The 13471-nt window shown below is 37.8% G+C and overlaps 1 protein-coding gene across 5 annotated transcripts in view; it reads left to right on the top strand.

Moving 5' to 3' along the window:
* LOC131430485 (ras-specific guanine nucleotide-releasing factor 2-like) overlaps positions 1-13471 on the top strand; it is a 499968-nt gene that overhangs the window by 344884 nt on the left and 141613 nt on the right. The gene's annotated exons all lie outside the window — the stretch shown is intronic.

Here is a 13471-nt window from a genome sequence, read left to right as displayed (position 1 = left end):
GCTTGTGAACATATGACTTTCAGCCTTACGGTCATCAGTTCAAAAGTCGGTTTTCTCAATGATTGTATAACTTTTTTATATGAGAAAAGCAAAAATGAAGTTTATACGCTATTTACAACAAGAGATATACACGATCGAATATTTAACACTCTCTCAGAGAGTATTTATTTGAAAAGGCGCGCCATGGTAATTCACGACAAAATCGGTTGACCGGTTCCTTAGAAATTCGAGTGCACTTTTTTCATATTCCCGAGCCGAAAGTTCGATCTAGGTATTATTCAATAACACACTATGGGACCAAGGGACTTTTCATTCCAATCTAAGAATTTGTAAACCGGTTCAACCGTTTCTAAGAAATTGGAGTGATTTCCGGGTTGGAGTACACGATCACTTTTTTCGATGCTTCCGGAATCTGGAACGAAGATCCGGTATAGCCAAAATCAATGTATTTGGTCATCAACTAAACAAATTTGTCCAATTCAAGAATTATACGTCTATTTGAATGTATTTGATTGAATTTTCCGTGCCATGTTTAAAAGCACGTCGCTGAAAATAAAATTTTTATACCTATTAGTCTGTAATTCCGGAACCGGAAGTCGTACTCAGATGAAATGTGGTAGGATTATATAGGGTTATAAGACCTTTCACCTACGACTTACGCTTGTGAAAATTGGATGAGCGGTCTTTGAGAAAATCGATTGCACGTTTTTAGTTCAATTGCAAATTTTACCCCGCAGCTCATGAACTTGAAGTCGGATCCAGATTAAATTCAATAGCGACCCATGGGACTACTACACCGGTGTGAAAATCGGTCCAGCCATCTCCGAGAAAATAGAATGCACATTTTTGTTACATACATACATACATACACACATTCATTTTCTCAGTTCGGCGAGCTGAGTCAAATGGTATATGACATTCGACCTTTCGGGCCCTGGTTAAAAAGTCAGTTTTAACAGTGATTGCATAACTTTACTATATGACCTTTCTATATTACCAAAAATTTGAAACAATTCCGTATTTCGTGATACTGTAAATGATAAAATGATAGCAACGACCGATGTCTAACATGTAAGAAATCAAATGAAACCAAATATTTACAATTTATTACCTAGAATATTTGTATTTTTGTATTTTCAGTGGTACATTCATTTTTATCCATTTAACTATATCATTTAACGATTTATTAATTTTTAGTTTGACGTAAAGCCGCCATGACTAAGTTCAGTTTTTGCAATGACTGATCGGAAATATATATTGGAGAAGCCAAGTGAAAGAAAAACTAACAGAAAAGATGAATTTTTGGAAAAAGATACGCTCAGAGACAGGACTCGAACCTGCGTTCTTATGCATTCCGTGCATACGCGCTACCATTTCGCCACTCATTTATTTGTACCCGGTTTTAACCTTTTGGTCATTCGCCCGGAAGATACTTTTGGGAAATGTCAGAATGTATTTGACAAATTGTTGTATACTGGAGTCTTTGTTTTCGCGTTTTTTTTAATGCGGTTTCCTTTTACGCGGTTTTTTTAACGCGGATTTTCGAAGTTACGCGTTTTTTTTTTACGCGGTTTTCATGTTTTGTCTTAGAAATATCGAGATCTGGTGAAATCTTCTAAGACATTTTGCATCAAAAAATATTTTTTCCATATTACGATTTTTTTCTACGCGGATTTCCGAAGTTACGTGGTCTAAAATTCTCTAAGTCTCGAAGTCGAATTTTTCAAAAACAATTTTTTTTAGATTTCACTAGAAGAGGACACAATAGAACAAAATTTCTTAGAATCTACTCGTACTGAGCTGTTTGAATTTGGAAAGTCGCAATTCATAAGAATATCGTAAAGAGCATTTTCTAAGGTTTATAATAACTGATCGGATTCGTCAACTCATAAAGCTGTAGTATATTCTTATGAATAGTTCTACTTTTTACTGGCCGTATTGTCTATAGAACAACCATGTTGTATCTGAACATTAAAGAGTTTTAGGGATTACATAGAGCGATTCCATGCGGAATCGCTCTATGTTGGCACGACCCCCTTCGATTTGCATGAAACTTTGCATGCGTGTTCGTTATAGCATATGAAGTATTTTTCACTGGTCTAGAGATTTTTTTCACTAATGACTAATTTATGAAAAGGGCGTATGTGTTTTCAGTCACATTATTTTCAAACAATTATAACTAGAAATCTATAGCTTCTACAAAAAATTATCTAAGAAATTATAGGTAATCAATTGTATTTTCTGAAAAAATATACACTGAAAAAAAAAATCTTCCGATTTTTCATGAAATCGAAAATAAAATTTATTTTTCAAAATTGTCAGTTATTTAACCGTACGGTTTTTTTTTATTTTTTATAATAAAAACCGTCCAGTTACAGAAAAACTAAAGCATGTTTTAGAAAATTGAAGAAATGATGAATAAAATATTTTTCTGAGGAAAATCTTTTTAATAATTTTCGAAAAACGATGTTTTTATAGGAATAAATGCATCTGAGCAATGAAATATTATTTCTTCGCGTTTCGCCTTCGGCTCGTCAGTGCTTAAAGCAGTTCAAATTGAACTGCCATCTCGTGCCTAGCAGTTCAACTTAAACCGCTAAGCATATATGAAATATTATTCTTCCAGCTACGTTTAATGAAAAAGATCGCAGGAAGCTATTTCCAATATGTAGTCATTTTCGAGATATACGAGAAACTAAAACGAGAAAATTGATACTTCATGACTTTTATTTACCATCTCTCCAACTTTCTAAAGCATTCATTAGTTTTCTTGTATCTTGACTTTTTTTGTGATATAAAATTTTAACAAATCATGCGGTAAAATAACTGAGAATTCAAAAAAATATTTTTTTTTGATTTTACGAAAAATCGGAAGATTTTGTTTTTTAGTGTATATTTTTTTCAAAAAAGTTCAATTGATTACAAAGTTGTACGTAGTATAAAGCTTCTTAGTTATATTTTTCGAAGAAGCTGTAGATTTCTAGTTATAATTGTTTGAACATAATGTGGCTAAAAACACATACCCCGTTTGTTAAATATTAGTATTGAGTGAAAAAAATCTCTAGACCAGTGAAAAATACTTCATTTGCTATACCGATCACTCATGTAAATTTTCATACATATCCAAGGAGGTCGTGCCAGAATTTTGCCATTTCTGTACGATTTGGAGTGGAATCCGTAGATGTATAGGTAATCAGGCGAACACAACAAGCATCACACCCAGCATTCACATCTCGCGCTTATGAACCGAATGAGCAGTATACAACGATTTGACCTGTAATAGTTTCGCTATAAGCTGGAAGCATCCATTATAAAAGCATTCTGGTTTTTAAATTGAACGACTCAATGCCTGTTTTAATAGCGAATAAAACGTGTCGTGAGACCACTGAACTTCATCACTGAACATATTCTGTATGTCTTTGTGTCGGTTTTGCACGATATGCTTTGTGTGATGATTCGTTCTATTCATGTGTTTAGAATTTCACCTGCCCTATTTTGACACTGAATTTCACCTTAATATTCGTTCATACCAAACATTTTAAGAAACTTCAACTTCAAGTTGTTTCAAAAGACTTCGCAATCGGTTCTAAGCGTACAGGACCATTGTATATCGAGGTGCTATGATCCTACTACCGCTAATGATACATACAATTTTTTAATAACTGACATTACGAAATATGGAATTGTATATTTCATTTAGAAAGACTGTTTTCGTATGTTTGGAATTACGTTTGACGGCGTTTAAACAGCGCAAATCAACAAAAAAACGAGTTCTTTGACTTCCATGTCTAAATATATCGAGAACAGTTGCTTCTAGAAGAATGGTCATTTCGAGCAAATTTATTTCTATCAATTTGTGTAATTTTATTCTGGTTTGGAACAGTTTTTATAAAAAAAATTGAAGTTTCGCAAAGATTGCAAATTGTTCTAGTTGTAATTTCGTCACTTTGCAATGCACACTAACCAAATTTACACCAACATTTGGGCTTTAAGTTATGGCGTAAAATAAAATTATTTAAAATACATCAAAGAGATATTTTATTCTGATGCAGTTCTTCGGTGAGCTTTCTAATTCTTGAAAAAGTATTCCACTGGGACTTACAGTGTATTTTTCTTCCAAATCTTTGAAGCATCTAGATTTCATATTTCGTGTCACAAAAACTTCACTGATATATTTTGCATGAATACGAAGCAGTAGTTTGGTCACCTCATTATCAAGTTGACATCAATCCACCATCAATGACGGTATCCATCGTCGAAGTCTTTGTTTTCACATTTTTTTGAGAATTCCTCATTCTAGAATCAACTAAGGTTACAGCGAGCCTTTCTCGAGTATGTGTATGCGATTGCTCGAATGTGTTCGATTTTCAATTATCACACAGCACTTTTAAACGTTTGTTTGTTGTTCACTTGTTCGTGTTAGGTGTAAACTAGAGTTAGTTATAGTGACTCATAGTGTATAAAAAGCTTTGAGTGTTAAAATCAATTCTATCATTTAGTTTTGTTAACTGTTGGTATTTGGAAAAATGTGGAGGTTGTATGCCTACGAGAGAAGGACTGGCATGTCCTTCTGAATGAAGTCACGTAAACTATTTTTACGATTTTCGAACCTCCGCTTTAGTTTGTTGGTGGAGCTTTGGATGTATAATTACTATTTAGATGAACATTTGTTTCGGTTGCTTGAGTATTTCACTGTTATTCTACAGGAAAAGAACGAATAAGTCACGAAAAAACTTGAAAATGCTTCTTGAGAATTCTAAAGCAAAGCGAAATTTGTCCTTTTTTCAACAGACTTCGAATCCTGCCGTTCGAACAAATGACAACTGGCTTTGCAGACCGCCGTCTCGAAGTGTAACCGATGAGACAGTTGTTTCATCATCCAGTATAAGCCCAGACAACCCGAAATCGGATAAGGTTGTTTAAATTGTTTCGTTTAAAATGCAATTCTAAATCTCTGTCGTATAACTGTGGGATGAAAGTATTTTTTTGTCGCATACGATGCTACATATAATACTTGTTACGATGAATCATACAGCATCGTAAAAAATTCGCGTACAGTCTTAATATGTATGAATGAATTCATAAATAAATCTATGCAGTGATGCTTATATGGAATATCGCATAGTTGATTGCGTTACATCGCATTGAGCACGAAATTATTCGCATAAGACAATTGTTAGAAACATCGATATGACGAAAGTTATGATAATAAATAAATAAGGGCGGGAGATATCAATCATATCAATTTACTCACGACCATTTGGACATTTTACAAGAGAATTTACGCTGGTTAAAGTATTAAAATGCGCCAGTATTTGAATAAAACACGTCTTATTAAAATTCGAAAAAGTGGTACATATAGTCGGATACTACAGCGATATAGAAAAAAGTGGCAGCTTGTTACATTACCAAATGAAAATGTAGAGCGATTAACACGTCAAGATGAAATCATTTCTGGTCAAGGGCTTACTACTGAATCGGTTAGATCAATGCCTATTGGTGATAATTATCGAATGCATCCAGAACAAGTTGAACACAATAATTGTACTATGTTAGTATATCAGGGTTAACCGATTAATCTATAATTCAAATCATTTCAGCTGGAAGTGCCAATCTAGTTGCAGATATTCGGATCTGGTCTACTGAGTTTCATATCACTCAGACTGCTTTGAAATTTTTAGTAGGAATCCTCAACTCCCATTTAAGTTTAAATCTACCAAGTGATGCTCGTTCTATTATGAGAACTCCGAGGCATATAGATATCATAGAAATGTCGGGCAATGGCCAATATTGGCACCATGGGTTCGAAAAGTGCTTGCGTAAAGCATTAGACAAGCTTGACCGACCAACATTGATATCAATAAATATTAATATTGACGGTTTACCAGTTCACACAAGTAGTAACAAAAGCTTCTGGCCTATTCTTTGTAATATTCACGAGTTTTCTGAATTGTCCCCAATGGCAATAGGTATATACTTTGGCATCAGCAAACCCAAGAATGCTGTTGAGTTTCTTAATCCGTTTATTGATGAGCTTCTTCCTATTCTCAAACGAGGTTTAACAGTAAACGGTTATAACGGTGATGTCAGAGTTCGTTGTTTCATTTGTGACTCGCCTGCTCGCTCTTTTATCAAAGGTGTGATCAATTTTAACGGTAAACATGGCTGTCTGAAATAGAGATGGGCAATTTGTCGCGAACGGTTCAAAAGAACTAGTTCTTTTGAAAGAATGAACGAGCAATAGTTCTTTTTTCGAGAACGGTAGTTCCTCAGTTCAAAGTCGAGGGATCTTTTTTTTTGTTTTTTAAGCTAGCTGAACCATTTTTTCAAGAACGGTACTAATAAGAAAGTTTCGTCACGAAACCTCAGTTCTATTTCGAGCAGTGCAGTAAAACTTCATTCAATTCAATTGAAACTGAATGTGGAACACATTGACGATCTCTCTAATGCAGTACACTTCACTCTCTGACACACACAATGTTTGCTGACGGCCCGCACGGGCAGCATTCAGTTCATCACTCGTTTCTCTTCAATCGAGGCTCAGTTTAACCACCGTCAGTTGATCTCTTGAAGTAACAAAATATCTCTTTCAATAGTGTGAGAGCGGCCTTCAAATGAGGTTCATGTAAACATTCCAATTGGTTCAAGATAATAGATGAAAGACAAACCAGATTGCTGAAATATCAATCACAGAATACACATAAATTAATTGTTTCCTCCTTCAGTTTTCATTTTTAGTACTTTAATCCATTTATAATTCTATTCGTTCGAACTTGCTTACTACCAAGAGCGAAGGCAATGAAGGAGCTAGACTACTTGGCACTCGAAACTGAGCAAGCAAAACTTCAAATGACTATCAACGATTATTCAACTGACGATGAATTCCTGGAGCTTCACTTGAAAATGGCAAAATTCAAGTGAATTAGTAGGGATATGCTGACGGTCAGCGGCCATAAATTTCATTTTCATCTTATATTAATGAAATTTTACCGCACTGATTTCGGGGGACCTTTTTTTTCTCGCTTAAGCTTACAAAAGTGAGTTCTCGTTCAGTCTTTGAACAAACAAACCAACTACGAAAAGAACGAACGAACGGCTCTGGAGAACTAGTTCTTTCAACAGAACTCTGCATCACTGAACGGTTCTTTAAAATGAACTGTTTTGCCCATCTCTAGTCTGAAATGTACAACAAAAGGGAAATATTGTTATACAGCTGGAACAGTTATATACCCAGAAACTAATTGCCCACTGCGAACCAAAGAAAAATTTCGCAACAGAGAATATTTCGAACATCAACGCTGTGAGACACCATTAATCCGATTACCAATAGATACGATAGAAGATGTCATAGTTTCCGATGCACTTCATTTATTAGAATTAGGAGTAATGCGGAAATTACTGAATGGAGGGCGAACAGGCTCAATGACAAAACGCGCTAAATGGAGTACCATAGAAAAAAAATGAAATATCAGATTTTATAGTGAAAATACGTTTTCCACGTGAAGTTCACCGTAGAATGCGATCGTTGGAATTTGCATCTCTTTGGAAAGGTTTAGAATACCGTAATTTCTTAAACTATGTTGGCTTGGTTGTCAATGATCTCGGAGTTTTGTTGGATGCTAAACTCACCTTTAATCTACACCGATCAACTTTAATTTCCAAAGCAACACGGCAACTCGGATTTATTGTAAAAATTAGTCGGGACTTCAAGGATCCGTATTGTTTGAAAGCGTTGTATTGCTCATTGGTGCGTCCACTAGTTGAAAATGCGTGTTTAATTTGGAGTCGTTACCAACTGGTTTGGAATTTACGGATAGAACGTGTACAAAAGAGATTTATTCGATTTGCTTTGCGGGACCTTCCCTGGCGGAACCCACTGGATCTCCCACCGTATCCTGACCGTTGTCGCCTGATTGGACTGGAAACACTAGAGCGACGTAGAAAAATACAGCAAGCGTTACTTGTGGCTAAAGTGATCAATGGCGATATTGATTCACCAAAATTATTATCTCTCCTTGACTTCCGTGCTTCTCAGCGATCTCTACGCTCGACGAGTCTACTTCAACCAAGATTTCATCGTACTACTTTCGGACTACATGAACCAATGACAGAATGTATACGTGCATTTTCCAAAGTTGAGCATCTGTTCAAATTTGGGGAACCATCGCATAAGTTTGCACAAAAGTTATCAAGTGTTTCTTTTTTATAAATTGACCGTTTGTACCTTTTTCCTTTCATTTAGACTATTATTTGTCAGATGAATTATTTTAACAAATAAACAAATAAACAAATAAACTAAAAGATTATTTAACAGAAAAATATTATGAATATTTTCTCATGTTGTTTTGTGCAGTAAGAATTTGTTCGGCTAAGCAGTACGGAATTTTACTTCCAGTTGCAAGAGACTTGTTTATTGATTTCATAAACAACTACAAAAATCTTTATGGCGTAGAATATCTAACAAGCAATGTACATAATTTATGTCATGTAGTAGACGAAGTTGCCAAGTTTGGACCCTTATCAACTCTAACCGCTTATCCGTTCGAAAACTATCTTCATTCAATCAAAATAATGATTCATGCAGGACCTTTACCTTTAAAACAAATTGCGAATCGATTAACAGAGGTAACAGATACTGCGGAATCGATAAACATCAAAGAATCACAACAGAGAAAATCTGATTACATAGTAGAGAAGGGTGCATCGAATTGTAAAATCACTCTAACTAACTACAGTTTGAGTACAAACTTTGAGGATAAATGGGTTTTGCTGATAGACTGTTCGATAGTTTGTTTAGAGAACGTCACAAACGTAAATTTGGTTTGGAAAATGGAAGGCCGTTCAATTCTGAATAAGATTGAATTTTTCGATAAACCGTTTTAAACCATCACATATTCACATATATGTAGCAAAAGAAGATTGTCTTTTTTCAAAGAGAACAATGTACGACTTCAGTTTTATAATGTGCAAACTTGTTTTTTTTTATTCAATAATATAATATAATATTAAGGCACACTGCTTAAGCTCTAAGATGCCAAGGGTATTTACTAATCTTAATTATCGTCTAACTTAAAACTAGAGTAGTATCATTATGTAATATAGTATCTGGCGATCGGTAGTGGCCGGTGAATTGAATTTAGGATGAGATGATTCCAGATGGCGATGGTAATTTTCTATGTTGGCCGCATTCTTCGGTCCGTGAGGGTCCGCGGAAAACACCCCCAGGCTACGAAGGCCCGGCGGGTGGCCCGCATGCTGGTCATTGACTGGAGCGGTCTTCCGGTGATGGTGATGTTACGGAAGAGAATGAAAAAAAGAAGTAAATATTGTGGGAAACGGGGTAAAAAAGGGGTGTGGGAACAAAATGTTTGAAAACGACAGAGATCTAATTAGTTGCCATCGAGATGGTGAAAAAACAGGGAAAGTGGAACGAAAAAGTTCTTGTTAATTCCAATGAAGATGGTGAACAGGGACGGGGATCGAGAGAATCGGGCGGATGTTAGTGTCGAACCTGTAGGTGGAGATTATATTTTCTGAGCGAGTAATAACACATTACACTTGTATATCAATGTGTTTAAGGTACTGGTATATGAGAAGCATATATGAACTATCCCGACTCGCCAACACATCCCGAACCGGCACCTCAGGCGGTCTACCTCGGGCCCTGAGGGATTCCAGTAGCTTCGACCTGGCGTCACGATACTCTACGCACGACCACACGACATGCTCGATGTCCTGATAACCGTCGCCACAGGTGCAGAGCCCGTTCTCCACGATCCCGATACGCCGGAGATGTGCGTTGAATGTATAGTGATTTGACATGAGCCGTGACATAACGCGAATGAAATCACGACTCATGTTCATCCCCTTGAACCAAGGTTTCGTCGATACCTTAGGGATAATGGAGTGTAGCCATCGTCCCAGTTCGTCATTCGTCCATGAAGTTTGCCAACTTTCGAGAGTTTTCTGACGAGAAATACTGAAAAATTCATTGAAGCAGATTGGTCTTTCATAAATATCACCTTCCAATGCGCCCACTTTAGCCAATAAGTCTGCCTTTTCATTGCCCGGAATGGAACAATGCGAAGGGACCCAGACTAACGATATTAAATAAGACCGTTCTGATAAAGTTCTCAAATGTTTCCGTATTTTCTTCAGGAAATATGGGGGATACTTTCCTGGCTTCATTGCCCGGAGAGCTTCTATTGAACTTAAACTGTCCGTGACAATGAAGTAATGGTCTTTGGTTTCATGGTCATGGTTTCAATGATCTCGAGGGTGTACTGAATAGCAGCTAATTCTGCGACGTAAACTGAAGCCGGATCACTGAGTTTGTAAGAAGCGGTGATGTTTTGATTGAAGATGCCGAAGCCTGTGGACTCGTTGATGTTTGATCCGTCAGTGTAAAACACCTTTTCACAGTTGACTGTTCTAAATTTATTATAAAAAATATTTGGGGCCACTTGAGGGCGCACGTGATCCGGAATTCCACGAATTTCTTCTCTCATGGATGTGTCGAAAAACACAGTAGAATCAGAAGTATCCAAGAAATGAGCACGGTTGGAAACAAACGAAGAAGGAATAATATTCTGAGCCATGTAATCAAAATACAAGGACATAAAACGGGTTTGAGAGTTAAGCTCAACTAACCTTTCGAAGTTTTCAATCACCAAAGGATTCAAAATGTCGCATCGAATGAGCAAACGATATGAGAGAACCGGTCCCAGAACCGGTTTTTCAGTGGAAGAACGCCCGCCAGCACTTCGAGGCTCATCGTATGAGTCGATTGCATGCAACCCAAGGCAATACGCAAACAACGATACTGAATTCTTTCCAGCTTGATGAAATGAGTGTTCGCCACTGATCGGAAGCAGAAGCATCCGTATTCCATCACGGACAATATCGTTGTTTGATACAACCTGATCAGGTCTCCTGGGTGGGCACCCCACCATGATCCGGTTATTGTACGGAGAAAGTTGATTCTCTGCTGGCATTTTTGTTTCAGATACCTAATGTGACATCCCCAGGTGCCTTTGGAGTCGAACCAGACCCCGAGATATTTAAATGTGAAGGCCTGAGCTATGGTTTCACCCCCTAGTTGAAGCTGTAATTGTGCTGGTTCTCGCTTCCTCGAAAATACAACCAGCTCAGTTTTCTCCGTAGAGAACTCGATACCCATTTGAAGAGCCCATGTCGACAAGTTGTCGAGGGTATCTTGCAATGGTCCTTGGAGATCGGCAGCTTTGGGTCCTATAATAGACACAACGCTGTCGTCGGCAAGTTGTCTTAGCGTGCAAGATGTGTTGATACATTCATCGATATTACTTACGTAAAACTTGTATAAAAGGGGGCTTAAGCATGAGCCCTGAGGAAGACCCATGTAGCTGAATCGTATTGTCGACAAATCACCATGCGCAAAGTACATGTGTTTCTCAGACAATAGATTATGTAAAAAGTTGTTCAAAACTGGCGAAAGACCATGCTGATGCAACTTCTCAGATAGGATATTTATAGAAACTGAGTCAAAAGCCCCCTTAATGTCTAGGAAAACTGACGCCATTTGTTCTTTACGAGCAAATGCCATTTGAATTTCTGTTGAGAGCAACGCAAGACAATCGTTCGTTCCTTTGCCCCTGCGGAAACCAAATTGTGTATCTGAAAGTAAACCATTAGTTTCGACCCAATTGTCTAGACGAAACAGAATCATTTTTTCGAACAATTTCCGGATACAGGAAAGCATAGCAATCGGCCGATACGAATTGTGATCGGAGGCTGATTTCCCTGGTTTTTGAATGGCGATAACTCTGACTTGTCTCCAGTCGTGTGGGACAATATTACCCGTGAGGAACTTGTTGAATAAATTCAGCAAGCGCCTTTTGGCGGGGTCAGGCAGATTTTTCAACAAGTTGAATTTTGTTCTGTCTAATCCCGGGGCTTTATTGTTACATGACAAAAGTGCAAGTGAAAGCTCTACCATCGAAAACGGTGATTCGTTTGTATTTGGTGTCGCGGCGCGGGTGATCTTCTGTTCCGGAACAGAGTCTGGGCATACTTTTTTAGCGAAATCGAATATCCAGCGGTTGGAGTATTCCTCGCTTTCATTCGTGGTGTTATGATTGCGCATTCGTCGGGCTGTGTTCCAAAGAGTGCTCATAGATGTTTCTTTCGTTAAGCCGTCTATAAACCGACGCCAGTAACCGCGTTTCTTGGCTCTAATCAAGTTCTTAGTTTTAACGTCTAACACCGCGTAATTCCGGTAATTATCAGGTGATCCATTTTTTCTGAATTTTTTATACGCGGAGGCTCTCTCCGCGTTTAAATTTGTGCACTCTTTGTCCCACCACGGGTTGGGAGGACGGATGTTAGTTTTTGCGCCGGGTACACGTTTCGTCTGAGCTTGAATCGCAGTATCGAGAATCAAGCCAGCCAAAAACGTGTACTCTTCCTCCGGAGAAAGTTGTTGAGTTCTTTCAAGTTTCTCAAATATCGAGGTCGCATAGCTATTCCAATCAATATTTCGTGTGAGGTCATACGAAACATTGATTGTCTTCGATGGTTTTAAGCCGCTGGTGATTGATATTACGATCGGTAGATGATCACTACCGTGGGGATCAGGAATTACCTCCCACGTGCAATCCAACCGTAGCGATGTCGAGCAAAGGGATAAATCCAGCGCACTTGGTCTTGCTGGTGGTGCAGGAATCCGTGTCATTTCTCCCGTATTCAAGATTGTCATATTGAAGTTGTCGCAAATATCATGGATCATAGTTGATCTGTTATCATCGTGAAGACAGCCCCATCCCGTACCGTGTGAGTTAAAGTCTCCTAAAACCAACGTCGGTGCGGGAAGGAGCTCTATGATATTACTGAGCCACCGATGCCCAACCGAGGCTCTTGGGGGAATGTAGATGGAAGCAATGCAAAGGTCCTTACCTTTGATTGTAACATGACATGCGACAACTTCAATACCTGGTATCGAGGGGAGGTTAATTCGATAAAAAGAATAGCACTTTTTGATCCCTAAAAGTACTCCTCCATGGGGATCATCTCGATCCAGGCGAATAATGTTAAAATCGTGGAAGTTTAAGGATATTTCAGAAGTTAGCCAAGTTTCGCACAATGCAAATGCGTCACATTTCAGATTATTTACTAGAAATTTAAAAGAATCTATTTTTGGGATGATACTTCTGCAATTCCACTGTAAAACAGTGATTAGATCCGTGACCTCGGTGGATGATTTAGCCATCGAAGGATACAATCGCTGAGAGAAGGGGCCAATTTGCAGTCAACTGCTTCAAATATGTTTTTACTGTTGGCATGAAAGCAATTAAAATGCTTCTAAGAGGGTCTGAAATATTGAAAGTTGTAAAAATCCAGTCCACAACATCAGAGAACTTGATAAGTCCAGCACCTAGTTGGTTCTCTGGTAGATTTTCTGGGACGCTTGGGGATTTTGTAGTCCCGGGAAGTC

The sequence above is a fragment of the Malaya genurostris genome, chromosome 2 (genome assembly GCF_030247185.1).
Source record: "Malaya genurostris strain Urasoe2022 chromosome 2, Malgen_1.1, whole genome shotgun sequence".
NCBI classification, from domain to species: domain Eukaryota; kingdom Metazoa; phylum Arthropoda; class Insecta; order Diptera; family Culicidae; genus Malaya; species Malaya genurostris.
The sequence above is the reverse complement of the archived record's forward strand: the minus strand, read 5'-3'. Positions and strand labels throughout refer to the sequence as shown.